Source organism: Eleutherodactylus coqui, chromosome 1 (assembly GCF_035609145.1).
Source record: "Eleutherodactylus coqui strain aEleCoq1 chromosome 1, aEleCoq1.hap1, whole genome shotgun sequence".
Taxonomy (NCBI): Eukaryota; Metazoa; Chordata; class Amphibia; order Anura; family Eleutherodactylidae; genus Eleutherodactylus; species Eleutherodactylus coqui.
The window spans coordinates 238,599,990-238,612,728 of NC_089837.1; the positions used below are offsets into that span (position 1 = coordinate 238,599,990).

The following is a 12,739-nucleotide window of genomic DNA, read 5'->3' on the forward strand; positions in this document are numbered from 1 at the left end:
AAAGGGGACTGTCCCACAATGGCTAATGAGACCAAATGCTTAGGCATTCTCCATGGGGAGAGGATGTCTAATATAGTGGAAGTAGATGTGGTTGGTGGTGGACCTTAAGGGCAGACTGTAGTGACCCAGTGGTGAACCATTCATAGCGTGCAGCTTGTGGAGGACAATGGCTCCAGCGACAGGTGAGTCTGGGCAGCAGCCTGCTCTGACAATATATATATATATATATCCCTACAGTCTGTCTATTTATCTGGTGATTATGATTTACAATTAACTGCTATGATGCATTTTAGACATAGCAATAATTACAACACACAGTGAATATTAGGCTTTTGGATTAAGAACTGTTCATAGCCTATGCTAAAGTGTAAAGATCTTCTTATTTATAACAGTGAACTTGGAAGTTGCATTCCAATACTTACAAGTATAATAATTGTTCCCACTAGATTGCCCAACGTGAGACAGTTTTCCTCTGGAACATCACATCCTGTTCTGGAAGGACTCATGCATTCCATGAATGTAAAATATCACACTATGGAAACCTAAGTTAATATCTAACACCAATAGGGCAGTATTGCCCCAGTTAATTAGCAGTAGTATGTCATTGCTAGGTACTGTAACACTTTACTGCACTAAAAGTTTACTAATACTGTTCACTAGAGGTTAATAAAGGAGCAAGATATATGCAACAGTAGAAATGATTTCTAATGTGAAAAACCATTGCATGTACTTCAAGTATTGTTCATGTGCATTGCTCATGTTACAAGTTAGCCAATCATAACACTTTGCTTCAGACACATCAGAGCCTTCGTATGATGTTCTATTACCTTAATAATGTGGATCATTGTTTCAGTAAAGAGGATTACCACCCAAAAAATGACCATATATCAAAATTAGACAGAAAAAGGATAGTAAACTATCATATTGTTAGTATGTTCCAGCAATTCAAAGGTTTCAACTAGAGATGAGCGAGTATACTCACTAAGGCACATTACTTGAGCGAGTAGTGCCTTAGCCAAGTATCTCCCCGCTCGTCTCTAAAGATTCGGGGGCCGGCGCCGGTGACAGGTGAGTTGCGGCGGGGAGCAGGGGGGAGCGGGGGGGAGAGAGGGAGAGCGAGATCTCCCCTCCGTTCCTCTCCGCTCTCCCCCGCCGCTCCCCACCCCCCGGAATCTTTAGAGAATAGCGGGGAGATACTCGGCTAAGGCACTACTCGCTCGAGTAATGTGCCTTAGGGAGTATACTCGCTCATCTCTAGTTGCAACTATAATGGCTGTAGTTGTCACCGACTGTCACTTTCCATGAAGTCCATGGTCACAGAAAAATAACCATATCAGAACTTTGGTTATCACGCCAGTCTCTAAAGGGGTTTTCCAGGCACAAATACTATTAATGACATATCCTCAACATAGGTAATTAATAGTTGATAGGCTTGGGTTCACGGCTCGGTAACCTGACCAATCAGCTGACTGGGCACTTGTAATTGCAAGCACAGCTCCCATTGATTTCATGAGTGCCTCCATGCCTGACCGTTTCCCATCATGCATCCCAGCTAGAGGAGGCACAACAGGGTACTAGAGCCTCCTTTGAATTCTATAGTTTTCCCCAGTAAACCTATCCTATCCTTTCACTTTAATATTGTAATCACTTACATACATCATCACGGTATTCATACATATAAAGTTTCATTCAATTCCCACAGCTCATTCTTAGTGCAATATTTTTCCTGTGAATGAGTGTATATTCAAATCTCATTCAGGTAGGCTTTTAGTCTCCTTAGAAGTTCATGCTGCATTTATGTAGAAGCATTTATAGGTTGGGTTTACAATAAATGAAATGGTATAAGCAGACTAAGAATATATGCTGAGCTGAGTGCTTCTCGTTTATTGACCCCTTGGTGCCATGAATGTGAAGTGGTCAGAAGGAAGATAGAGTTGAAGGCAAACAACTCCAGAATTGGGCATTAGGGGAGATAGTAACAGCTGTGTAACAACATGTGCTCAGTCTTTAATTTTCATTTTTTCATGGCAGACGATTGTCGAAAGGTGTTTGTTCACAGAAGTAACCATAATTTATTTCAAACTATAAACTGGTAGAAAATGCCATTTTCCAGAGCGATACACATTGGGGCTCTACAATACATCTGAGCAGTAACTTTTAACTTTCTGTCACATTTAAACTATACATTCTTGCTTTTACAAAGGGGACAAGATTGTAAATGTTCGGCTTCCAATGCTTGCTTCTATTGCCCTTCACATCCATTCACATTCCTGTAGTGCTATTTAAATAAAACTCCCTTGAAATACTGTGCCCGTATGTTCCTATTGAACAGAACAGCAAGGTATATGTGCTAGCACAAAAGTGCTTGGCTGGCAGCAGTTCATTAATGGTAGTCTAGAAAAAATGTAATGTTTGTTATTCGATTCCTTAGTGTACAAAGTCAATGACCTTTGTAATTAAATGCTGTTGTATCCAAAAGGCCTAAAGAATTGTTCAAGCATTTCAAAAAGCTAGGCTTTATTCCCCTTGCACTAATATTCACACAGATCGTCAAGTCCAACAGTGAAAATTACATGTGGTTTGAAGACTTGAAATGCTCATTACTGCAAGAAACAAGCTGAACGCAAGCTAGCTGGAAACGCATGGATCTTATATATTTCAAGGAGTAAAGTTCCCAGATTTCTATAGAACTGTTTATGCATCATATACGTATGTCTTTATTATATTGGTCTTCAACCTGATTCTCGGGCTGACATAAAAGCCCACCTTCAAGCATATTCTCGAAGTTGTGGTTTAGTGTAAGGCAGTGATGACCAGCTGGTGGCAGTTGTCTCCTAGGTCCTAGCAGAAGACAGCTAAACACACCCTACTGCCTTTTTCAGGTCCTGATTGAATAGGCATGTTCCTGAATGTACCATGCATCATAAGAATAGTTAACCTTTGCAGTCACTTCTGTATTCAGCCTCAGGCATTAGGGAAGGACTAAGAACAGCTGCTCAAAGTAAGGCTAGCTATACACATTCGACAGCTGTAGACCCACAGCTATTCCTTTTGTTCCCCCATAACTGAACATGCATGTATTTTCAATACGAAGAAGAATAAGCTGGTGCCAGACAACTCTGGCAATGGGTTATTTCCCTTGAGAACGAAAGGATCAGTCATGTTGAATATCCAATTGCCCAATTCTTTTTTCATCTGTCATCAGCCATCGGGGGAGATTTGGGATACCTCCATATACATTAGATGGTTGGCCAGTCCTGCAGAAATTAGTGGGTGCAGCCAATATTCAACTAATATGTATGGCCATCTTAGCCTCCAAGTAAAGTAGAACAGAGCAGGGTATAAAGGGATAAGAGCACCACTGTGATAGGTACTTTTGTAGAGCATTGTGCATGCCACTATTGGGGGACATCTACATGTACCAGAAATGTAAATTTCCCATGTGGACTGCAATATCGGAAATGTAGATTAAATTTCTGATCAATGTAAAGTGTGGAAATACGCTGAGAAATACGCAATAAAATTCACATTACACATGTGTGGAAATACAGCAACATCCACCAGCAGATTTGCAGTTGATTTTATAAAATCAAATCTGGACCTGAACGTATGGGGATATTGTAGTTAGCGCTGCTACAGAAGACTGTGAATGGTGCATTTTACTATTAACCAGGTCCCTGGCGCACACTTGGCTGAGGGTCTGTTCACAAAAGTGTCATTTTCTGTTCTCTTTGGTTCCTGCTCCATTTTTAACAAGAACAGTGTAGCCTGTGGTGCTAGTCTTTTCCATAAAAAACCCTGATCCCTGAGGTTGTGACATGTTAAAAAACAGATCCTACCTCCATCAAGGATGGAAGCCAAAACGCTAAAGTGAACAGAGTAATATGGGGTCTGTGTTCTCTGGGTTTATGATTTGTCAATAGACCTTGGCTGAAAAAAAAATGTATGCAGCGAACATAGTCCACAGACATGGACGTATACATAACTCTTATGCGTGTGATTTTCCACTAACTGTCTGGGCGCTGGCTGAGAGAGTCGAGAGCTTTATTTCCAGCTCTTATAGTTTGACAGGGTGAAAACCACTGGTGGATGGCTACCATATAAAGCAGACCTCTCATCAGGCCCTAATTAAGTATATACTGTAATGTATCTAGTAATCACTTTAATTTGAAAAATGTAAAACACAAAGTAAAAAACTAAAAAGTAAGACGTTACTTTAAAAGTTCTGAAGAAGTCTTCACTGGAAAAGGAGATCTCCTGTTGATGCTAGTGTTGAAGTCAGATGTCAGCCTCCCACACTTTTGACATGATAGTTCCGCCTCGTACAAACCTTTGGGAATGAAGAACAAATATTAAAACTTAAGAAAATTCTGACTCAAAGCACTGAAAAAGGAAAGCAGATCATTTGTTTTCTCTTTTATGGTATATTAGAGAATGCCCCACTAAGATATTTTGTTTGATCAAGGTCTTCAATCAATTTTAAAGGGATTAGGGTTAAAGGCCCATTTAGACACAACGATTATCGCTCAAAAGATGTTGCTCAAGTGACTTTTGAGAGATCATTGTTGTGTCATTTACAGCGCAAAATGATCGCTCAAGATGAGAGATCACCTTGCGCTGCCAGCGGAGGATGCAGGAGACACTGAAAGACAATGATGAGCGAAAGCTTAACGAAAACTGCATGATATCAGTCCAGTGACACACAACGATTATCGCTCAAAAGATGGCTTTTGAGCAAATTTTGAGCGATAATTGGTGTCTAAATAGGCCTTAACCCACCAAAATCAGATTGGTATAGGTCTGACTCCAAGTGTCCTCACTAACCAGCTGATTGAAGTGGTTGTGGTGATTTGGCCACCTTTATTGTTCATCAGGTATCTGTACATTTGGTCCTGTAAAACCCCTTTAAGATTTTAGTGTCCTTCTTTAACTGGGTTGAACTTGATGGATGTGAGTCTAGGAATAAACGCAGACCACTACATGTAATGAGTTCTAATAGTGTTATTTGTATACAACTCGAAAACTGGTTGGAAGGGATTCTCCATTCCTTTCCATGTGCAAGATTATAACATATGGTCATTGTAGTGGGGCTTTCTTCATGAGTCAGATCAGAAAGCCAGTGCAAGAGACCTGACGCATCAATACAAATAACAGCAAAAATGGGCAGCCGTATGCAGCTCTTCCCGCAACATCTTATAGTCTGGGGTTAGGACCTGCAGCAATCAGCTGATATCTGGGGCAGTTTCATTTTAAGAAGGGGTTATCTAGGTGAGACAATCACTTTAAAGGGATGATGACAACCTTTAAAACAAAACCAAGTCAAATGGCTATGGAAAAAAAAGGCATTTTAAGAGGAGATACTATAAATGTGTTAAAAAACACATATACAGTGTACATAAATTACTGTCCATGGTGGCGTACAAATAAAGGAAAAGGCACCAAGGCAGTATGTAGAGGATAGGGTACCCATGCCAATGCCAAATTATGTTTTGCTATATGTTATACATTAAACCAAGTAACCAAGTCATCGATTTATGTTCATGTATTCCTTCTGACTTGTACTTTTACACTCTTGCTTCTAACTTACAAATCTCTCCCTATTTCATTTTGATCAGTTATATAATCCTGCAATTTGCATCTTTGATATATCTGTATCTATATTAAATATAATCATTTTCACTGTAGAATGAATTAAGCAATTTTGACACTTTAATAAAAAAAGACATATGGAACGCTTAAGCAATGAAAATAAGCTTTCAGCACAATTTAGAGAAAGAGTCAATAAAATAATATTCATATAGCAGCGTGCAAGGCCACATAAGTCATTAGCACTGCACTGACCTATGCAAAGCAGTCTTAAATGTCATCGGTGCAAAAAAACGCAATTAGCCCTTTAACTCTCACCATTTTGCCTGAGCGATTTTGCTTTTTGTCTAGTTGTTCCGTTGTTGGATCAGCAAAATGGAAAGAAAATGTTTCAGTTTTCCAGCCCATAGAAAGGCATTGAAACTAAAGACATTCCCTTTCAATCAGTTCCTCAATTTTCCAGCTTCATTCTGCTTTTTACATTGGAACAAAACTGCAAACAGAACAAAAACAGATTTCTTTTCTTTACATTGTAGTCAATGGGAGACTGAAAAAGATGAAAAGCAATCCATTTTCATCAGTTTTACTTCCATTTTATAAGGTTCCATTTTGGTAAAACAGAATCCGCCGAAAAAAATGCTAATGTGAACTGAGCCTAGTGCTGTTGTCTGCAGCTACTAGCCTGGCACAAGCAAAAAATAACTATTTATAAGCAGACGAGTAACATTAGCTTTGTCATATTGATTTCATGTATCAAACTGACATGACAATTAAATGACAATCCGTTTTATTAACATGGCATCCGCAGATCTGTACTCACTCCACCGCTATTTCCAGGATCTTCTCAGATAGAACATGACACATTGCCTTGTATTGCTTTATTCTTTTTTTTTGTATTTGTGTTCTGTAACCCTTCATTCAGATCAGGACAGAGGAGTCGGTTGCTTTCTACAGATGGTTAAAGACGCAGGACATGTCTTCACTTCCTGTTCCTTTCATCAGATCCCTACTATTTCCTACAACAGAATTCCCTGGGTTTCGAAGGGAATGCTTTCCGTAGCCGTTGCTGCAGCATACGAGGGGTGCCATGTGTCAGGAAAATCATTTGGCAGCCTGTAGCAGGACAAAGAGGCTGAATGTGCCTAATCTGCAGATTTGCTGTAAATGCAGTCTTTCCTTAGAGGACAGTGCACTGTTTGTTACACAGATTTTGCTGCAGCCACTGTAATCGACAAACAGGAGATTTGACAAATCCTACACCAAACAATGTGCAGATTATTAGCACGCTAGACCACCCCCGACATGCTGGAGAGATCTCATGTACACCGATGTGTGCAGGGACTCCTGGTTCACCGCTGCACAGATGTGTGCCCATAGCAGTCACATTCTATAGCTCATGCTGTATCACAGAGTCATGCTGTCCTTCCAGCGCCTCTCACATTATATATGGGGGAGAAGACAGTCATGTGCCGTAGCAGGCAGTATTACGTAAATGGCAGTGTTTTGTGGAGGCACCATATGGAGATTCTGGGACTAGATTATGCAACCTTCAGGGGAGTCCGTAAATGCAAACAGATACAAATTACACAACAACAAACTGATCCTCAAACCTTTGGAAGCACAACTGTGGCAGTACGAGCAATGTGTTGTGCATGACTAAGAGATGAGCCATTCTGACAAAGTCATAGACCGGCACCGTCTGCAACCACAGTCCTCAAAATCAGCACTCCAGGAATTGCAGCACAGACTATATTAGGCCTCCTACACACGATCGGGTCGGATCTGGCATGCAAGATCCGACCCTGTGCCCAGCCGGTGACCCCGCTTACTGCCCAGATTCTTCTTTATCTGTACTGTGGAAGTGCCGGCCGGCACACATGCGTAGTGTGCGTAGGTCATGCCGCTCCGTTCCTAGGAGATGACGCAGATACCGCGGCCCTTCCGCAATGACATTACGGAAAGGTCGCAGATTCCGCATCATCAACTAGAGACAACACAGGAGAAGCCAGGACTAAAAAAACTAAAACCGTGCTGCAAGTGTCCGACGGCTCACCAGGGTACAGAAAGAAGAAAGAAATGTCAGTTATGCGCGTATTCCGGTTGGGTACAGGGTCGGATTCTGCTGCCGGCTTCCGCATATGGAATTCAACCCTGCCATGTGCAGCCGACCTAAGAGGGAGGTTGGGGCTTGTAAATTGCAGGACCTGTAAGCTGTGGGCGGAGCCTGTCTTAGGGGTTGTCTCGCGGCAGCAAGTGGGGTTATACACTTCTGTATGGCCATATTAATGCACTTTGTAATATACATCGTGCATTAAATATGAGCCATACAGAAGTTATTCACTTACCTGCTCCGTTGCTAGCGTCCCCGTCGCCATGGTTCCGTCTAATTTCGGTGTCTTCTTGCCTTTTTAGACGCGCTTGCGCAGATCCGTCTTCTCCCTTCTTCTCCGCTCGGCAGCATCGGCATTTTGGCTCCGCCCCCTTGTACGCATCATCGCGTAGCTCCGCCCCATGATGTGTGCCGGTTCCAGCCTCCTGATTGGCTAATTACTATATCATTGATCAGCACTCATTGTTACAAATTGACCTTCATGTGTATAAAGATCCTTAGGCCAGGACCACACATTACGTGGATTTTGCACACCGCACAACAATTTTTGTGTGTAAAAATTCCACAGCATGTGCCTAAGATTTGTTCCAACTACATCCACTTGCTCTGTAATCTGCGGTGGATTTTCCACTCAATTCTGCACAGAAAATTTGCAGGATTTCCAATACCTTTGGACTTAACTGTAGACATTTTTCTCAATTCTTCACTCCTAAGGGCTCATGTCCACGGGCAAAATAGGATTTAAGATCCGCAGCGGATCTCCCGCATGCGGATCCGCATCCCATAGGGATGCATTGACCACCCGCGGGTAGATAAATACCCGCGGATCGTCAATAAAAGGGATTTAAAAAAAAATGGAGCATGGAAAAATCCGGACCATGCTCCATTTTCGTGCGGGTCTCCCGCGGGGACGGCTCCCGCGGGCTTCTATTGAAGCCTATGGAAGCCGTCCGGATCCGCGGGAGACCTAAAATAGGAATTTAAAGTATTTACCATCCGGCGCGGGCGGAGAAGATCAGCTGTTCCTCACGGCCGCATCTTCCTTGCTTCGGCTCGGCGGATGTGCCCGGCGCATGCGCGCGGCACGTCGGCGACGTGCCGGCGACGTGCCGCCGGCGTCAGGAATTCATCCGCCGGCCGAAAATGAAGATCCGGCCGTGAGAAACAGCTGATCTTCTCCGCCCGCGCCGGATGGTAAATACTTTTAAATTCTTATTTTCGGCGCTCATGTCCGCGGGGCAGGAGGGACCCGCTGCAGATTCTACATGTAGAATCTGCAGCGGATCTGATTTTCCCCGTGGACATGAGGCCTAAATGTTAACACACTTGTTAAAGGTGAATGGGAGAAAATGTTATACTACTTAGAATATCTGCAGTTTCACGAACAGCCTGACTTTTTCTGTTAGGGTGCATTCTGGTGCAGTTGAGGTACAGTAAAAATTGTAACACAAAGCTGTATGCATTTCTACTATGGTTTTATATGTGGTTGCAGTTACTCCAATATAAAAACATTTGATTTTGGTGCGTTTTCTAACCACACCTAAACTGCATTTTCTGACTACAGCCTTAAGGCGGTTTTAGACAATCATATTCGCACCCACGCTCGCCGCTACGGAGCATAGCTATGCATGAATGTTTTTTTTTTCTTTCTTGGGTCTTTCAAACTCCGCGCCATAGAGCAGGAGTTTGAAAAAAATTTCAGGAAGATAGGTCCTGCCTTCTCTTTTCTCTCACTCTACAATTAATGGGCGAGAATCCCGATAGTAAAAACGTAACCATTGAAATCAACTGTTTTGTTTTGTCCTGTTCTGCGGTCGTGATGGTCCTAAACAGATGGCTGTGTCAAAGTCCCGTTATGAGGCCGTGACAATCACAGCCACATGATGGGATGAAACAAAACCATTTCAATGGTTTAGTTATCACTATCAGGATTCTTGCCCTATCTTTCCCGCATGAAGTTTTCCTACATGCAAGAAAGGTAGGGCAGGACCTGTCTTCTCGTTGTTTTTTTTTTTTTTCAAACTCGCACGCAATACACCGTGGTTTGTGAACTAATACACTCTGTAGCACATGCGCCCATGTGTTTTTGCCCTTAGGCCTCCAGTACTGTAGCGTATTTATAGCCTATAGCTATAAATATAGACAATTTGTGGATTTGTGTCTTATTTCTCTCTGTTTCAAGAAATAAGACAAGCCAACACATGTGAATGTGCTGTATCCATGTATATTCAACTGTCCAATGCAAGTCTCTCAGGCACAACTTGCACTTAAAGCGTAGCTACACTCTTCAGAAAATTTTGAAATGTCAGATACACATGTCAAAAGTTTTAATCAGTGGGGGTCCTGCTACTGAGACCTCCGCTGATTTCTAGAACAAGGCGGCAGTGCTCACCCAAGTGCTGTTCACCCTCGGCTGCCTTTGCTGCTTTTTGGCTCCTCCCAGCAGCTGAAGACGATCCGCACAGAGTTCTACAGAAGCTGGTGTTCAGAAGTGGAATCACCTGACCAGTGGCTTGGTGCTCACTAGAGACTGCCGGGGGAGAAGCTGTACCATGGTGCATTGACTATGCCATATTTTTCGAGGTGAGTGGGAGCAATGTAGCTACTAAAAACAGGTGTAGGTTTTTGTGCGAAAATGCTGCAAAATTCGCAGTGGATTTTCCGTGACAAGTTCTGCCTCAAAAACTTCATCAAAATCTTTTTACAACGTTTTTTGCTGTGGATCCGCACATGGAATTTGCCCTGTCAATGGTCACTTTAACCACTAGCTATCCTCTCACAATGTACCAGAAGGTTTTCAAGACAGCGAGGGAAGTCCACGAAGCGTGGTTAGCCCATTTACATACACTTTTACAGTTAGCATCCATTTCATGTTCACCCATTGATGTGAAAGGGTGTTGCATTACATTAAATTTCCAGATTCTGATTGTTCCCAGCAAAAGAAACCAAGTAATCTTGTAGATATGATACCTTTTAATGGCTAACAAAAATACATGATGTTATAGCAAGCTTTCGAACCGCTCAGAGTTGTTTGTCAGGCATGATTATGGAGGATAACAGAATGTGCTGTACACAAATGGAACTACTGGCTAACACAGGACTAACCTTTTTTCGTTTTACTAAATTTCCATTGACAATATCAGCTATTCACCAGGGGTGTAAGCAATAAGACGCTACCCACCCACAATTAATTATTCATGAGGGCTTCATGTAAATGAGGTGTTACATTCTTTGAACATTTAATAAAGAGGGAAGGATTTCTAACTTTCTAATGGAAACTGTGTTCAAATCTGGTAATAAATGCTAAATTTGGTTAGGGAAATGCAGTACTTATTAGTGATGTAAAGCTGCTCTATGGATTGGATATGCAAATATATCTGTGTGGACGTTTCAGCAACCTCATGGTGTGTTTTGTCAAGAAACACTAATCCTCTTATCCCAGCCCTGTGATTTCCAAGACATTATGGGCTAAAACACAGTATATTTGGGGAAGCAGAAAAACTGTACTTTCAGTTTAGAGTACATGCACACAGGCCTTTGAAAAGTTGCGCCTGAGACTCTTGGGTGCAACTTGCATTGGTCAGCAAATAGGCATCCCATCCTTGTGCTGTCTGATATGCCGAAACTTGGACAAGTATAAGACATGCTGCAATTTGATTTACTTGGAATGTGCATATATAATGAATGGGTGCGATTTCTGTCTGATTTTCAGACCCTTTTTTTTTTACCTTGTTTATACTTATTAGGTTTTTTCAGACTAGTATTTAGGATTCCGTTTTCCCGCTTCGTTATGGCCAAAAGAAGCCATCCTTTGATGGAACCCAATTGACTCAACTGACTGAAATGCAGTCTGTCTGGCATTTTACAGACAAAATAGTGCCACATGCAGCATTAATTTGCCCTTTATTTTGATATTAATCAGCAAAGGCGGCTCTGAAAGGAACTTCAGCCACTGATGTGAACAAGGCCTAAATGCTATGTCTGCACATAGTTTCATTAATTACAGTTTAAACAAACAACTGCCAGAATCATTGCAATAGTGTATCAGTGACTTGTCTCGCCCATTCAATGACCAGGTGCAGATATGACTGTGCGCATGTCGTATTAATATATATTATACTAGTGTTTTCCTCATTGCACAAATTACAGCCCTATTTCCTGTTGGAAACCACCCTCCTCCCTGCAATGACGTACTGCATTTCCTGTATTCTTCCCATGCTGTATGAAGCTCATGTAATCTGTGTAAGGACAATGGAAAATGTGGGTTTTGTTGTGTGAAATAAGCCTTTCCAATGACGAGAACAACCTACACACCTCATGGTATAATCTTCCCCCGGCTATGCTGCTATTGTGAAACTATAAAAGGTAAAAGAATAGGCTGACATAGCGATAATATTGCCGGGATCAGTGTACTTGGCACATTAGGAGTACCGAGTATCACATTACAAACAACTGTCTCATACAGAAACAAATAGCTCATCCATACATCTGATGAACAGATTTGTATAAGTGTATACATGCCAGCTCACATCCATCTACTTCCCCTAAAATTGTAAAATTCTCTAGCTCGCTTCTATCATAACTAGAACTCCTTGAACCAAGCTTTTTGTGAGTCGGTCAAATTGCTGGGCTGCATCATTCTGCAGATCATTTTTTGCAGCCTTCTTTAGATCTGTGCCTCCACACAATCCTGTCTCTGAGCTCTACAGGTATTTATTTCCACTTTATGGCCTGGTCTTGGATCTGATATGCATTGTGAGCTTTGAGACCTTATAAAGACAGGGGAGTGGGGGGTTGTCGAATCAACTGAAATTACCACAGCTGACTCCAATCAAGGTGGAGCAACGTCTCAGACATGAACACAAGAAATGGGAGGCCCCCAGAGCTACATTTCTGAAGGGCTGTCACAGTGCAGAGGGAGGAAACACAGTACAACGCTTTTACTAATTCCAATGGGGCTGTCCGCGGCTCAGCCAATCAGAGCAATCTCTTGCTGGAGGCAGAGTCTTCAAACCCCATTACTAGTAAAAGATGGTCTGGCGG

The 12,739-nt window shown here is 42.1% G+C and overlaps 1 protein-coding gene across 2 annotated transcripts in view; it reads right to left on the reverse strand.

The window, feature by feature from the left end:
* FYN (FYN proto-oncogene, Src family tyrosine kinase) overlaps positions 1-12,739 on the reverse strand; it is a 212,369-nt gene that overhangs the window by 158,334 nt on the left and 41,296 nt on the right. For both annotated transcript variants that reach the window (XM_066607097.1, XM_066607090.1), the window contains exon 2: positions 4,216-4,330. The gene's annotated coding sequence lies outside the window, so the exon portion shown is untranslated. The remainder of the gene's footprint in view (positions 1-4,215; positions 4,331-12,739) is intronic.